Source organism: Salmo salar, chromosome 04 (assembly GCF_965601325.2).
Source record: "Salmo salar chromosome 04, fSalSal1, whole genome shotgun sequence".
Lineage (NCBI taxonomy): Eukaryota > Metazoa > Chordata > Actinopteri > Salmoniformes > Salmonidae > Salmo > Salmo salar.
The window spans coordinates 47,281,010-47,297,269 of NC_138294.1; the positions used below are offsets into that span (position 1 = coordinate 47,281,010).

The 16,260-nt window shown below is 43.1% G+C and overlaps 1 protein-coding gene across 1 annotated transcript in view; it reads right to left on the reverse strand.

Annotated features, from left to right (window-relative positions):
• LOC106603107 (calpain-5) overlaps window positions 1-14,129 on the reverse strand; it is a 38,572-nt gene extending 24,443 nt beyond the window's left edge. Inside the window, exon 1 of the mRNA XM_014196334.3 lies at window positions 13,954-14,129. The gene's annotated coding sequence lies outside the window, so the exon portion shown is untranslated. The remainder of the gene's footprint in view (window positions 1-13,953) is intronic.
• Between the last annotated feature and the right edge of the window lie 2,131 nt (window positions 14,130-16,260).

Consider the following 16,260-nt stretch of genomic DNA (forward strand, 5'->3'; position numbering starts at 1 on the left):
ATAATATTGAAGGCAGTGTGATAATACAGCTGCTTATCTTAAGACATATATCAAGTAGCCACCCGAACTTGGCCTATCTGAAATCTGAAGATTATCAATCAAATCGCACTGTCACTGTTCTACTTATCACGGTTGTTGTGTTTACTATGATAATGGTCTATTTTAGTGCATACTGATACAATGGTCATAGACTCGGTGTCACCAACAATCTACTAAAAAGCTGTGGCTGTTTAAATGATTTTGGTAAGTTCATAAGAATGCATTATCAAAGGTTTTGTTACTAATACAGTTAGGAAAAGAATGGTGGCAAAACTAAAAACTTAATTCACTGTCATAATGTCTGTATGATACATGTTGTAATTGGAATACTATAATCACTATCTAATGTATGTAGGCCAACACATCTAATTTGGTTTCAGTTTAACATAGCAGAGCTGCCCTAGATGCAAGTTGTTTCATGGAGGCTGTGATAGACAGCGTTCCGTTCCCTCTACAACTGCTACTGAAGAAATTGAGTGATACTGCTTCTGAAGGGGAGTACATGCTATGTAGCCCTCTTAAACAAGACAATTTGACAACTTCATACACAAGAAAAATGGCTCAAGTTAATGTCAAACCAAATGTAGGCCTAGTTCTCCACAGTGTTGTGGCTCTTACCTGTTCTTGTCCTCCTAAAATCCCAATGGGAATCCTAGAGTTCCTTACAGGGTTGTTAAGATGCCACCTCTGATACGCCTTGTCAAGTTCTACTGGGATGTTCCAACTACAGCCAAAGGGTTGTGTCCTATCTGTCCCCTCCCTATGAAAACATTCTGCATCATTTGACTCCTACTTACTAGCTCTTTGAGACCCACGGTAACGTCGGCACGTTTTAGTGACCCTTTTAAACACTGGTTTTGAGCTACAGATTTCTGCGTCTGCTGATACCAACCATTAGCCTGTGCAATTGACAGGGGCTGAGCTAGAGCAGTGTTTGTGAGACAATGGCAGATCCCCAAAACTGTACTTCTCACAAAAAAATGTCTGTAAAGTCTGAACAGTTAGAACTAGAAAAACTATTATGACTCCACTACGAAAAGCTGAGACTCACACAAACACGCATGTAATCTGTTTTGCTCTATGACACTCACGAGCCACACAAAAGTTGCCAGAAGGTAAGAGTTCGACATAGAAGATCATTGGACATCCCAGGAAATAGTGTCTGTAATACTAAAATAAGCTCACATAGTTGCTGTCATGAACTGACTAGTTTAATTTCCAACTGAGCAAACAATTTCTGTATTTACAGCAATCTTTTGAATTGATTTTCTATCAGGTTTTTGCTTGGCGGACAGGCCAGGATGACATGCCTGAGACGGCATTTTAAATCCATGGGGGGCACAACTAGAATTGTTTTAGAGCCCTAATAACACAAGTTAGATTGGTCCTATACTGTTCAAATGTGCAAATGTTTTATCTGAGATGTAGCCATACACAAACGTTGCTTTATATAATAATAACACAAGAAAGATAAATTATATATATATATACACATTAACTATTTTGATTAAAATTACACATATATTTATTAGTTCCAAACAGGACAATCAATAATTTCAGAAATGAAATGTTCTTGTTTTTCACACATACCACACCCCCAACCCTAAAATAGACAAAACCATAACCAAACATTAACAGAAAAAAACACATTTCTAATACAAATAAATAAAAAGTATAATATGCAGTCACAGATAGTGCAGATTACGCTTCGACTATAGCCAATATTCACATAAAAAAATAGAGAATATACAGATTTACAGTTACAATGCTTCTACAATATCACCGGTTTGCAAAAACTCAGATCCCAAATATCATGAAACTCTGGGGCATCTTTTTCACTATATAAGTACATTTTTCAAGAGCCAGGCTTGACGTTAATTCCTTTAACCAATGACCAAGTGAGGGAACTGACATACTTCCAGTGGAGAGCAATTGAACGTCTAGTTTGTAATAAACAGAGGTCAACCATTTCTTCTCTCTCCTATGTAAAGAGAAATTCTCTGGGTAAAGATTTAGGATGCAAAGTTTAGGGATTAGTGGTATTGGGGTAGTCTCAGAGATAATGTCAGAGATATAGCGCAGTACTGAGATCCAAAACATTCCCACAGGCAATGATCTAAGGTGCCTAAATGTGTGTTACTATTAACACACAGGTCTGGGATATTAGGGTCAATTTTGTGGACCTTAACAGGGGTGAAACACACCACCGTTCAAAAGTTTGGGGTCACTTAGAAATGTCCTTGTTTTTTTGTCCATTAAAATAGATCAGAAATACAGTGTAGACATTGTTAATGTTGTAAATGACTATTGTAGCTGGAAACGGTAGATTTCTTATGGAATATCTACATAGGCGTACAGAGGCCCATTATCAGCACCCATCACTCCTGTGTAGGCAATGATGTCCATCTGTTGATGGATTTTGTTACACTCATAATCAGGTTTCAGGTAAGACCCAAGTGCAGACTGTGTAGAAGTAACAATGTTTATTGTATAAGGGAGAGGCAAACGACAGGTCAAGGCAGGCAGGGGTCGATAATCCAGGCTTGAACAAACAAGACAAACTGGCACAGACAGAACAGGTAAAAATACCCAGGGGATAAGTGGGTAAGATGGGCGACACCTGGAGGGGGTGGAGACAAGCACAGGTGAAACAGATAGTACGTGATAGTGTGATAGTACTCCCCCCCTCTAGGGACGCCACCTGGCGTCCTACCTGGGCAGATACCTGGTTGACTGGGGTGCCGGCGGTGAAAGGCGGCGATGAGGGCTGGGTCCAGGATGTCTTTAGCGGGAACCCAGCACCTCTCCTCCGGGCCATACCCCTCCCAGTCAACCAGGTACTGGAAACCCCTGCCCGTGGTCAAACCCTCAGGAGGTGTCTCACAGTGTACGCTGGCTGGCCATCGAAGACACGGGGAGGGCTGGGCCTCGAAACAGAAGACAAGGGGCAGTCAGACACAGAAAAGGTAGGAAAAATATGGAGGGTACGGGGCAACAAAGGACGAACAGCAGAGGGGCTAATGATCTTGGAGCGGGGGGAAAAGGTCTCAGCTTCCGGGGGCGTAGCCGCGGCACTATAGCAGCATGCCAGCACCTCAGACTTGACCTTCTTGGATACCGGTCGGTGCTGTGGAAGCAAAGTGGCCCCTGAACCCCTCCCTGAGGTCCTGGTAGTCTGCGGAGCTGGCGGAGAGATGTCCCGGGGCAGGCAGAGCTGACTTCAGGCAATGAGTGTGGCAGGACGGGCTTCAGCTCACGATGGCACCAGTAGCCTAGTCAATGGAGGGATTATGTCGCTGGAGCCAAGAGAATCCCAATACCACAGGAATCTGAGGATACTCAACCAGCAGGGATTTGATTGTCTCGCTGACGGGGGTGGTCTGGTGGGTGACCCGGCCTATAAAGCACCCGTCCAGTGCTCTAACACCCATGGGAATGGAGAGGGGTTGAGTGGGGTTGCCCAGCTCGGACGCCAGGGTAACGTCCATGAGACTCACATCGGCGCCCGAGTCGATGAGTACCTGGAGAGACTTGGACTGGTCGCCCCACAGCAGGATGGCATGGAGAGGGGGGCGAGTAAGGGGAGAAGAACAATTATCTTTAAGACCCACCGGTGTAGTCACTCAAACCAATGAGCTGGGTCTCTTGAAGGGACAGGTAGACAAAATGACCGGCAGTACCACAATACAGACAACTCTAGGTCTCAAGTCTGCGTACGCGGTCGGCTGGAGACAGCCTAGCTCTACCGAGCTGCATCGGCTCGGGAAGAGGTGAACCGGCAGTCTCCAGAGGTTCTTGGAGGGATAGAGGTAAGCTCGGATCCTCTCGGGGACGTAGACGCCGGGGACTTCATCAGATGCAAGGTGATATCCCTGAGTGAGCGATTGGGACCGCAATCGTACCTCTTCTCCCTCCTAAGTTCCATCGATCCGGATGGTTAAAGCGATGGGTGAGTCGAGATCCGTCAGTAGTTCTCGGGCTGCCAGCTCATCCTTTACCTCCTCCGATAATCCGTGCAGGAACATGTCGAACAGTGCTTCCAGGTTCCAGGTACCCTCTGCTGCTAGCGTGCGGAACTCCACCGCATAGTCTGCCACACTGAGGGTGTCCTACCGAAGCTGGAGTAACTTCCGGGCACCCTCTCTCCCAGACACCGGAGCCTCAAACTTCTCACCTCCGCCATGAATACCTCCAGACTGAGGCAGATGGTGGATTGTTGCTGTCACACCGCCGTGGCCTAGGCGAGTGCACTCCCGGACATCAGCGTAATAATGTACGCTATCGTTGAACGGTCCAAGGGGAACGAAGAATGCTGCAGCTCGAAAACGAGGGAGCACTGGGAGAGAAAGGCCCGGCAGGTTCGGGAATCTCCATCGTAGTGCTCCAGGGGAGGTAAGCAGGGTTCCCGGGAAACCAGGGTGATTGCGCTGCTACCAGCCATGTTACTGAGGGGCTGGGAGGTTACCGTTGTGGTAGGCTGCCTGGTAAGCAGCCCACGAAATTGCTCCCGCAATGCGTCCAATGCTAGGTTGTGATGTTCGGCCACGTCCTGGAACCCTTCCATCAGACCACGATGCAACTCCTCGTGTGTACTAATGGTGACTCCTTGGGAGGAGATGGCATTGCGGAGCTGGTCCAAGTCTGCTGGGTCAGTCATGGCCAGTTCGTACCATCAGGTTTCAGGTAAGACCCAAGTGCAGACTGTGTAGAAGTAACAATGTTTATTGTAGCAACAGGGGCAGGCAAACGACAGGTCAAGGCAGGCAGGGGTTGGTAATCCAGAGTAGGGGCAAAGGTAGAGGATGCCAGGCAGGCTCAGGGTCAGGCAGAGCGGTCAGGCAGACGAAGCTTGGAGTCAGGACAGGCAGAGGTCAAAACCAGGAGGGCGAGAAAAGAGAGACTGGAAAAAGCAGGAGCTGAGACACAAAACATTGGTAGGCTTGAACAAACAAGACGAACTGGCACAGACAGACAGAAAACACAGGTATAAATACCAAGGGGATAAGTGGGGAAGATGGGTGACACCTGGAGGGGGTGGAGACAAGCACAAGGATAGGTGAAACAGATCAGGGTGTGACAACTCGTTACCATGGGTTCATAATTGGTTGAACTCAAGGAGCTAATTTCTGGTGTGATTTTAATACCAAGATATGTGAAACCTTGTTCTGTATTCACAAATGGATGCTGTACAACTGGATTCAGTCTCTTTTGCTTGTTGAGGAAAATAATGGAAGATTTGGTTTTATTAACTTTATACCCAGAAAACTGACCCAAGTTATTAATTAAATTGGAGAGGGAAGAGATAGAATTCTTTAGATCTATTATGAATAAGAGGGTATCATCGGCATACAGGGCTATTCGAAGTTCAAAATCTGATGTTTTAATTCCACTAATTTACGTGTGGGCCCTTACTGCAATGGCAAAGGATTCTATAGCTAAAATAAAGAGTCCTGGACTGGCATCCTTGTCTCGTGCTCCAAAAAAGCTTAAAAGGTTGTGAAATCAAGTTGTTAGTGGCGACTTCTGCAGTGGGGTCGGTATATAATATCTTATTCCATTTACAGAAGTAGTTCCCAAACCCAAATCTCTTAAGCACTTCAAATAAATAAGACCACTCAACTCTATCGAATGCCTTCTCTGCATCAAGTGAGAGTATGGCTGTATCAGGGGACCCTTCACACATGTTTAGTAACCTTGATGTTTTTCATGAAGACATTTTGGTCTTGGTGTATTAGATATGGGAGCATTCTATCCAATCTCCTGGCTAAGGTGTTAGCAATAATTTTTGAGTCGGAGTTCAGAAGAGAAATCGGTCTGTAACTCACATTTTGTTGGGGATTTATCAGGCTTCAGAATAAGAGTGATTAAAGCACTCCTTAGAGAGGGGGGGAAACAACCTTTCTGAAAGGATTCAGTATACATATCCAAAAGTTGACCTAGAAGTTTGTCCTTAAATATGTTATAAATATCTATTGGGAGCCCATCTGGACCTGCCACTTTACCTCCCTTCATAATGAAAATAGCAAAAGATATTTCAACACCATCCAGATGCAATTTTGTGTCTTCTGAAAAAGAGGGAAAATCAAGACCATCCAAAAAGGATGTCTGATTAGTTAAGTTCTCAGAAGATTCAGAGTTGTAAAGTGTGTTGTAGTAGGAAGCAAATGTTTGTTTTATTTCTACAGGATACATTGATAATTGTCCTTTAAATAATTAATTGCATTAATGGCTCTGTCTGAATGTAACTTCTTAATGCACCAGGTGAGCAATTTACCAGGTTTTTCACCTTGATCATAGAAGGACTGGTCCAGGCTGTTCGCAGCCTTTCAGGTGGAAAGTTCTTCATACTGATCTTAAGAGCAAATAATTCCTTTGTTTACTTCTACTGAGTTATCCAATATAACTTCCCTCTTCAATTCTCTGATTTTGCTGTCCATCTCACTCATTTTCAGATTTCATTGATTTGAAACTGGTAAAACATTTGCCACTTAATATATGCTTTGAAAGTCTCCCATCTGGTACTCGCTGACGTTTGGTCAGTGTTCAATGTAAAATAAACATATACAGTTGACGTTGGAAGTTTACATACACTTAGGTTAGAGTCATTAAAACTCGTTTTTCAACCACTCCACAAATTTCTTGATTACAAACTATAGTTCTGGAAAGTCGGTTAGGACATCTACTTTGTGCATGACACAAGTAATTTTTCCAACAATTGTTTACAGACAGATTATTTCACTTATAATTCACTGTATCACAATTCCAGTGGGTCAGAAGTTTACATATATATACTAAGTTGACTGTGTCTTGAAACAGCTTGGAAAATTATGTCATGGCTTTAGAAGCTTCTGATAGGCTAATTGACATCATTTCAGTCAATTGGAGGTGTACCTGTGGATGTATTTCAAGGCCTACCTTGTACCTCTACACGTCTGGTTCATCCTTGGGAGCAATTTCCAAACGCCTGAAGGTACCACGTTCATCTGTGCAAACAATAGTACGCATGTATAAACACCATGGGACCACACAGCCGCCATACTGCTCAGGAAAGAGACGCGTTCTGTCTCCTAGAGATGAACGTACTTTGGTGCGAAAAGTGCAAATCAATCCCAGAACAACAGCAAAGGACCTTGTGAAGATGTTGGGGGAAACAGGTACAAAAGTATTTATATCCACAGTAAAACAAGTCCTATATCGACATAACCTGAAAGGCTGCTCTGCAAGGAAGAAGCAACTGCTCCAAAACCGCCATAAAAAAGCCAGACTACGGTTTGCAACTGCACATCGGGACAAAGGTCGTACTTTTTGGAGAAATGTCCTCAGGTCTGATGAAACAAAAATATAACTGTTTGGCCATAATGACCATTGTTATGTTTGGAGGAAAAAGGGGGAGGCTTGTAAGCCGAAGAACACCATCCCAACTGTGAAGCATGGGGGTGGCAGCATCATGTTGTGGGGGTGCTTTGCTGCAGGAGGGACAGGTGCACTTCCCAAAATATATGGCATCATGAGGGAGGAAACTTATGTGGATATATTGAAGCAACATCTCAAGACATCAGTCAGGAAGTTAAAGCTTGGTCGCAAATGGGTCTTCCAAATAGACAATGACCCCAACCATACTTCCAAAGTTGTGGCAAAATGGCTTAAGGACAACAAAGTCAAGGTATTGGAGTGGCCATCGCAAAGCCCTGACCTCAATCCCACAGAACATTTGTGGGCAGAACTGAAAAAGTGTGTGCGAGCAAGGAGGCCTACAAACCTGACTCAGTTACCCCAGCTCTGTCAGGAGGAATGGCCCAAAATTCACCCAACTTGTTGTGGAAGGCTACCTGAAACGTTTGACCCAAGTTAAACAATTTAAAGGCAATGCTACCAAATACTAATTCAGTGTATGTAAACTTCTGACCCACTGGGAATGTGATGAAAGAAATAAAAGCTGAAATAAATCATTCTCTCTACTATTATTGACATTTCACGTTCTTAAAATAAAGTGCTGATCCTAACTGACATAAGACAGGGAATTTTTACTAGGATTAAATGTCAGGAATTGTGAAAAACTGAGTTTAAATGTATTTGGCTAAGGTGCATGTAAACTTCCGACTTCAACTGTATATGCACTCCAACGTAATGTAAAAAGTCTGGGTCCCATAACCATCTGCGATGCAATCGCCATCTAGAGGATCCTTTTACTAGTCTTGTATCCCTATAGAATAATGGCACAGGGGAATGGTCACTCAGAACAATACTATCATATCCACTTCATGCTACATCGGGAAGCATTGAGCAAGAAACTAAAAAGCAGTCTATATGAGAATATTATTTAAATGTCGACGAGTAACATGAAAACTCCCTTTTACTCAGGTTCTGAGTCCTCCAAGGTTCACATAGATTTAAGTCCTTAATGAAATGCTGTAATTTCTTTCTACTCTGCAAGAGGGAAGTGTCTAAACCAGAAGAGTGATCTACAGTTGAAGTCAGAAGTTTACATACACCTTAGCCAAATAGATTTAAACTCAGTTTGCCACAATTCCTGATAATTTAATCCTAGTAAAAATTCCATGCTGATCAAAATTTAGCAAGCTATAATTATTCAGCAAACCGCTACCAGAAGTTAACGAAGCTAGTAGTTGCTAGCTAGACTATTATTAGCTGTAGCTGTCTGCAAAAGTGAACACATTTCTTCCCTCTCTGTGCGAAAAAACGGTCAATTTGACCATGCCCTGGGTGAGATCCAATGAGCTTCCTAAACAAGGTAATGAAGGTGCTACCTTATGACAGTGTAGGTGCCCAATCAGAAGGTATTTTGGTATTTTGACATTACTATACCGTTACATTACTATACCATTCATATACCAACAGGGTGGCACAAATTCTATCCACCTCCCTAAGATCCATATTTTTTGATAGACATTTGTCATTAAAAGTCATTAATGCAAATTGTTTTGTGTTCTATTTGTAGCCCTAGCTGTCCTAATAATTAAATGGTAAAACATGTCAATGCAAGGTTAAATATGAGGGCAGAGCAGCCAGATTTATACAATTTGTGAATTTCAGGTTTTTCACCTAGGGATTGCCTGGGATACATCGCAGTGTTATGTTCCACTCCTAGGAGGATTGTATCCCCTCAACACATTCATACACACACACTGACTGAAAAAAGGTCTGACAAGTTTTTTGGGCAGTTGGCATCATGCAAAGTGCTGTCTCCCAGCCAAATTCCTGGCTAGTGAGGTAAAATGAGAGATATGTTATCAACTGCATGCCTGGGGCTGTTAGGCTCTCCAAGGTGCAGGGTGCTGAGAGGGGAAGTATTGAAAGAGCCAGGAGAGGAGTTGGGAGGAGAGCCTACTCCCACTCTGTTGGATTAAAGGGGTCAGGCCGTGCCCGTTCCCATCTCTTCTACTGATAGACCCATCCCCACAATAGTTAGCATACCTGTTAGCAGAGCTAACAGTCCCAGGATACACAACAGCTGTTTGGATGAAACCACAGAGATGTATCTAAGATCAGATATAGAACAGATATTGCCCTTGGTTCACTCCAGACCTGACTGCCCTCGACCAGCACAAAAACATCCTGTGGCGGACTGCACTAGCATCGAATAGTCCCCGTGATATGCAACTTTTCAGGGAAGTCAGGAACCAATACACGCAGTCAGTCAGGAAAGCAAAGGCTAGCTTTTTCAAACAGAAATTTACATCCTGTAGCTCTAACTCCAAAAAGTTTTGGGACACTGTGAAGTCCATGGAGAATAAGAGCACCTCCTTCCAGCTGCCCACTGCACTGAGGCTAGGAAACACTGTCACCACCGATAAATCCACGATAACCGAGAATCTCAATAAGCATTTCTCTACGGCTGGCCATGCTTTCCTCCTGGCTACCCCAACCGCGGCCAACAGCTCCGCACCCCCCGCAGCTACTTGCCCAAGCCTCCCCAGCTTCTCCTTCACCCAAATCCAGAGAGCAGATGTTCTGAAAGAGCTGCAAAACTTGGATCCCTACAAATCAGCTGGGCTAGACAATCTGGACCCTCTCTTTCTAAAACTATTCATCGCCATTGTTGCAACCCCTATTACCAGTCTGTTCAACCTCTCTTTCATATCGTCAGAGATCCCTAAAGATTGGAAAGCTGCCGCGGTCATCCCTCTCTTCAAAGGGGGTGACACTCTAGACCCAAACTGTTATAGACCTATATCCATCCTGCCCTGCCTTTCTAAAGTCTTCCAAAGCCAAGTTAATAAACAAATCACCAACCATTTCGAATCCCACTGTACCTTCTCCGCTGTGCAATCCGATTTCCGAGCTAGTCACAGGTGCACCTTAGCCACGCTCAAGGTACTAAACTATATCATAATCGACATCGATAAAAGACAGTACTGTGCATCCGTCTTCATCGACCTGGCCAAGGCTTTCGACTCTGTCAATCACCGTATTCTTATTGGCAGACACAACAGCCTTGGTTTCTCAAATGACTGCCTTGCCTGGTTCACCAACTACTCAGATAGAGTTCAGTGTGTCAAATCGGACGGCCTGTTGTCCGGACCTCTGGCAGTCTCTATGGGGGTACCACAGGGTTCAATTCTCAGGCCGACTCTTTTCTCTTTATATATCAACGATGTCGCTCTTGCTGCGGGTGATTCCCTCTATTCCCTCTATTCCCTCCTCTCCCTCTACCTCTACGCAGACGACACCATTCTGTATACCTCCAGCCCTTCTTTGGACACTTTGTTAACAAACCTCCAAATGAGCTTCAATGCCATACAACACTCCTTCCGTGGCCTCCAACTGCTCTTAAACGCTAATAAAACCAAATGCATGCTATACCTAGGTGTCTGGCTAGACTATAAACTCTCCTTCCAGACTCATATTAAACATCTCCAATCCAAAATTAAATCTAGAATCGGCTTCCTATTTCGCAACAAAGCCTCCTTCACTCACGCCGCCAAACATACCCTCGTAAAACTGACTATCCTACCGATCCTCGACTTCGGCGATGTCATTTACAAAATAGCCTCCAACACTCTACTCAGCAAACTGGATGCAGTCTATCACAGTGCCATCCGTTTTGTCACCAAAGCCCCATATACTACCCACCACTGCAACCTGTATGCTCTAGTCAGCTGGCCCTTGCTACATACTCATCGCCAGACCCACTGGCTCCAGGTCATCTATAAGTCTATGCTAGGTAAAGCTCTGCCTTATCTCAGCTCACTGGTCACGATAACAACACCCACCCGTAGCACATGCTCCAGCAGGTATATCTCACTGGTCATCTCCAAAGCCAACACCCACTTTGGCCGCCTTTCCTTCCAGTTCTCTGCTGCCAATGACTGGAACGAATTGCAAAAAGCGCTGAAGCTGGAGACTTACATTTGCCTCACTAACTTTAAACATCAGCTATCTGAGCAGCTAACCGATCACTGCAGCTGTACATAACCCATCTGTAAATAGCCCATCCAATCTACCTACCTCATCCCCATATTGTTTTTATTTACTTTTCTGCTCTTTTGCACACCAGTATTTCTACTTGCACATCATCATCTGCACATCTATCACTCCAGTGTTAATTTGCTAAATTGTAATTACTTCACTACTATGGCCTATTTATTGCCTTACCTCCTCATGCCATTTGCACACACTGTATATAGACTTTCTATTGTGTTATTGACTGTACGCTTGTTTATTCCATGTGTAACTCTATGTTGTTGTTTGTTTCGCACTGCTTTGCTTTATCTTGGCCAGGTCGCAGTTGTAACTGACAACTAGCCTACCTGGTTAAATAAAGGTGAAATATATATATATTTTTAAATCTGCATGATTGCCTTTAGGGTTTTCTATTCAGATGTTATCTCCCCCCCCAAAAAATTGTGAGCACCGACAGAATTCCAGGAATACAGTCTGGTTCCCTTCAATGTTTCGTCATGCACCCGTTGTCTGTGAAGCTGACTGTTTATTGACGGCTGGTTGCTCAGTCTAATGAAGCGGAAACTCAGTGCCATATTAAAAGTTAATGGGCTGAAAATACAGCAAAATATTAGCTTAGTATACAGAGCCATGTACTGTCTTGATGAGGTAGCATTGGTAATGGGATAAGCTGTGTGGTCATCCACATAATGTAGTGGTCTGGTGGGACCTGTTTGACATGAGACAAGCTTTAGGAAGAGATTATGATAAGCATTTTTAGTATAAGAGTTGTTTGAAAAGGCCGTCTGAAATTTCAGCCTGTTTGCCGGGATAGAGTTTTGGCTTGCCTGGTGATCTCACCAGGCGATAAATTGGTTAATAGACCAATGAAAAAGAGAGTTCAAAAACTCTCTGCCAATAAGAGCTAATAAGAGCTAGTTTTTAGTTTTCCCCTCCCCACTCAGACCACTCCCAGACAGTCCTAGCAACAACAAAAAAGGAGAGACATGCCCTGCAATATGATTATGATTTAGGCCTACTGTATATAATAAAAGTAAAATAAGTATATGAGGCGACATGCTGCTAAGCAATCTTCTTACAAACGGCAAATGCATCTGTTTTATAATCAGGCCTATGTTTATATGTTTTTATTAACCTAACATTATTTTAATTCCAGTGCATCAAACACCTCCATTTCCCCTAAAAATAACAACATTTGCTTGCAATACAGTTGATCATGCACTAACAGTTCTGTGTACTGATGGTCTTAGATTTGCAAGGAGATAAGCACACTTTCCCATCAAGTTCAAAATGTATATATCAACCTTTGTGGGAAAACTGGAGCATGCAAGGTTTGGAGTCTTTTTTGTGTGCATGCACCTTTGATAAAACAAGGCCCCAGCAGACAGAGATACACAAACCCTGTCTGGCTGCCTGGCCTGGGCCAGGGGACAGTCACACAACTCTGAACATGGCTGCAGCAAATTAGGTCATATCCATGCTGGAGTGAAACACATGGCCTGAAGAGGTTCCCCAAATAAAGGGAACACAGCTGGATTAACAGAGAGGAGCAACAATGGACCATCTGAGCTGCTGCCTCTGAGGTCTCCTATGCAAAGTTCACAACATCAATATCACAATACTAATATACTGTAAGCGAAGCATGAACGAATAAGGATGCATGATGAACTTACTGTGCATGTAGTTTCTGCAGTCCAGCTTAACTCTCTCAAGGGTCCAGTTATAGATTGTGTAACCAGTGGTGTAAATTACTTAAGTGAGAATACTTTAAAGTACTACTTAAGTATTTTTTATGGGGGTATCCGTACTTTACTTTACTGTTTATATTATTGAAACTTTTACTTTTACTTCAGCACATTCCTAAAGAAAATGATGTACTTTTTACACCATACATTTTCCATGACACCCAAAAGTACTGTTTAAATGTTTTTATGCTTAGCAGGACAGGGAAATGGTCCAATTCAGGCACTTCAAGATAACATCCCTGGTCATCCCTACTGCCTCTGATCTGGTGGAATCACTAAACAAAAGTGCTTAGTTTGTAAATTATGTCTGAGTGTTGGAGTGTGACCCTGGCTATCGTGCCATCTGGTTTGCTTAATTTAATGAATTTGAAATACTTTTTTTGATACTTAAGTATATTTTAGCAATTACATTTACTTTTGATACTTAAGAATATTTAAAACCAAATACTTTTAGACTTTTACTCTAGTAGTATTTTACTGGGTGACTTTCCCTTTTACTTGAGTTATTTTCTATGAAGGTATCCTCAAGTATGACAGTTGGGTATTTTTCCACCACTGTATGTAACGCAGCATGACTAGTACTCTCCATGCTGATGTGACGGCAGGGCACACTCTAGGGTACCCAGATATTTCCGAAAACCACACTGACTCACTCCAAAAACGTCATTCAAACTAATGACTATACTTACAAACAGAACTTCTTACACAACAACTCTCAAAAATGTCCCTTCCTTAACATTCTCACCATCAATTGCGTACACAAGGTCAAGGTCCTTGTGTGATCCATGAGAAAATGAATAGGAAGTCGCTGCATCATATAGTTGCGGATTCATTCCCAGACATCTTGTGGTGAATATAAAAGCTATCTCCTGTCATTCTGTGGAGCGTTGTGTTCAAAGGCAAACAACGCACAGCCCTCCACTTGTGTACTGGCAGAGATGTGTCCCATGAACGGCTATTTATATCTTAATCAGCCTGCGCCCTTTTCCTCAGTCTGAAAACTCCCCATAACCTCTGTGTGTATTCCAGCTACAGAGACAACATTACATTAAAGCTGTATGAGAGAGAAGTCACTTTTTCTGTAGTTACTGCAGAGTTAACTGTTACTCCTCTATTGGTAACTTGTGTCTGGCCCTGCCTGTGCCGGTTAAATACAATAAGACACGATTGTTAGCTATAAACCCATTTCCCTTCTAAACATATGACTAGGGCAACCACAGCTGAAACCTATAATCAGCAGTTCACACAAAGCTAAATCATTGTACGTGTTTCAGTAATTGCAGTAATTATAGAGTCCAGACCTCGGGTCCTCATGCCAAGCTTTAAGTGGATTCATTTAGGTGGGAATTCCGACCTAAGGTAATATCCTGAGGGAAACTTCGGAGGGAACCAGCTACTAACTAGATTGTTCGATGAGTATTTCGCCACCCTATACCCAGGTCGGATGACCGATGTGCACGTCAGGACCACTACGGACCTCCACCAGAGTTTCCTCTGGCTTCGCCCTGCCCAGACATAGTTCATTAAGCGTGCGTAAATGGAACGTAATTCCATCTTTATGCACTTTTCTCTCTGCACGTATTCTGAATAGTATTCTATTCACCCGCTATTCGTTTGGGGGTGGAGATCAAATAAATGAAGGTGTGGCGAAGGCGTGTCTACAGATATACCGTATTCTGATCTTGACTTAATTCCCTCATTATTCCAACACCTTTATGCGAGATGAAACGATGAATAATGTCGAGCAACCTGTCGGTTTCATATTTTTTTTTACGATAGAAATAAAACCTTTCTCCATGCACTGTAATTTACAAATTGATAAGAGCTAGGTCAATTAGTAAGCCGTTTGGATAAGGGGATTGTAAATATAAATGACAATTGTTTCAGATCGATTTTATATTATGGTCGCTGGAAACAGATGTGAAACCAGTCATATGGCAGCAAACTGAATCCACTCTCACATAGGTACCTGGTTGCAAAGGGCATCAATATCTTAAGGGGGAGACTCTCCCAGAGACACCAGTGCGACAGCAGCTGGGTCTGGTGTACTTAGTTCATTGACTTTCATTGAAACAGAAAAAATGAGAGAGTGGGATGTTTCCCTTCCTCTTCCGTCTCTATTCGACTTCGTAATTGTAGTGTTGCGGCAGACAAAGGGCTATTTTCAGGTGTTGTGGTTTTGCTGTTGAGTCCCTGAGGGATGATGCCTCTGCCATCATTGTTTTACTGTCCTGTATGATTTGTGAGTTATTTTGTCTTCTCAGCTCTAGCTTGTGGAAGATAACTGCAGCTCCCTCTCCCTCTCTCTCTCTCCCCCTTTCCCTTTCCCCCTCCCTATCTCTCTACATAACAGTTTGGAAGCACACTATATGTGTGATGAATTGTCCAAAGTCAGGACAGGAGTGATTGTAGTCATTTTGTTATGGGGTTCACCGCAGAACGAAGCAAATAGAGAAAATGGGAACTGTTTATAACAGACATGAATAAGGTCTTAAGGGCCTGGGGCTGGAGTTCTACTAAGCTAGCCTATGGAATTGTTTTATGATGGTCATGCTAAGGATCATTTAGCTATTTTATTTTGAATTTTAGGACCCCTGTAGGTATCAAAAAAAGATATAAAAAAATTATTTGATGATACATTGAATTTGGCCTTACTGCTATTATCCCATAGAAATGCATTGAATAACAGATTCATACATGGAAAAACAGTTAGTCCAAAAATATATCAAAAGGAAGTATGTTTTAACAGGCAATTTGCCAAGGCAGGATACTCTGAGCGCAGCCCAATCCAGAAATCTGGCAGTGACATCTGATTAAATTCTATTTTCACAGAACCGCTTGTTGCAATTTCGATGAGGCTCTCTTGTTCAGATATCGGTAAGTGGACTGGAGCCAGGGCATGAAAGGAATAATGAATCCAGTTGTTTGTGTCATCCGTTTCGGGAAAGTACCTGCGTAATTGTGCACCCAACTCACTCAGGTGCTTCGCTATATCACATTTGACATTGTCCGTAAGCTTGAGTTCATTTTCACACAAAAAATCATACAATGA